Source organism: Megalobrama amblycephala, linkage group LG3 (genome assembly GCF_018812025.1).
Source record: "Megalobrama amblycephala isolate DHTTF-2021 linkage group LG3, ASM1881202v1, whole genome shotgun sequence".
Classification (NCBI taxonomy): Eukaryota; Metazoa; Chordata; class Actinopteri; order Cypriniformes; family Xenocyprididae; genus Megalobrama; species Megalobrama amblycephala.
In genome coordinates, this window is record NC_063046.1 from 23,198,043 (window position 1) to 23,198,906 (window position 864).

An 864-nucleotide genomic window follows, 5' to 3' on the forward strand; every position below is an offset into this window, starting at 1 on the left:
GATGTGTTCAGCTGTTTTTCTGATGGTTTGAATGAGATTCTTTATCTGTTTGCTTACATTGTTTTGAACTATGTTGTATCGTTGTGTTTTGCAGTGTTTTCATTGTCAAACTCCTAAATGACACCCCTATGGGGCATGTTGTCATGTTGTTGAGGTAAATAAGAAAAAAAGTATACACAGTATTAATGAAACAAGACCACATAATTTTACTACACGTATGAAATTAATGAAATTAAAAAAAAAAAAAAAAAAAAAAAAAACAACGTAGTTAAATAAATGTTAATTCAGCTTGCCACATTGTGCATATTTTTAAACCCTAGTACTCAGCCTTCCAAGAAAACAATGCTACTTTTTCTGATGTTAAAATACTTTCTACCAGCTTAATATGTAGAGACAACTAGTAAGTGGCTAGTAGATTGATTTAACCAAAAAATGCTGACAGTAGTATACATACCATACACTTAGAATATACACACACTCAAGTATGTATATATATATTTACCAAAAAAAAAGTTTGATATATGACTTTGTGAACTTGCATAGAATGTGTACAGCCTTAAGATTACATTTTGGAAATGTATGCATGTACACATTTACATCAAACATCTTACACTGACACCAAAAAAATGGATAGATAATGGGAGAACAGCATTGCCCCCTACTGGTTTGGTTCCCAAAACTAATGTCTCTTAAACCATGTTTCAAATGATCAGTACCAAATTATGTACTGACAGACAAAATATTTTGTAGGTCTTAATCAGTATTGTAATGCTGTTGTCTTCTAAAATGCTGTGCATTTTCTAAAATGAATGACATGACAAGCAAAAAACAAAATAAACAAAAAAAACCACTATCACAAGATAG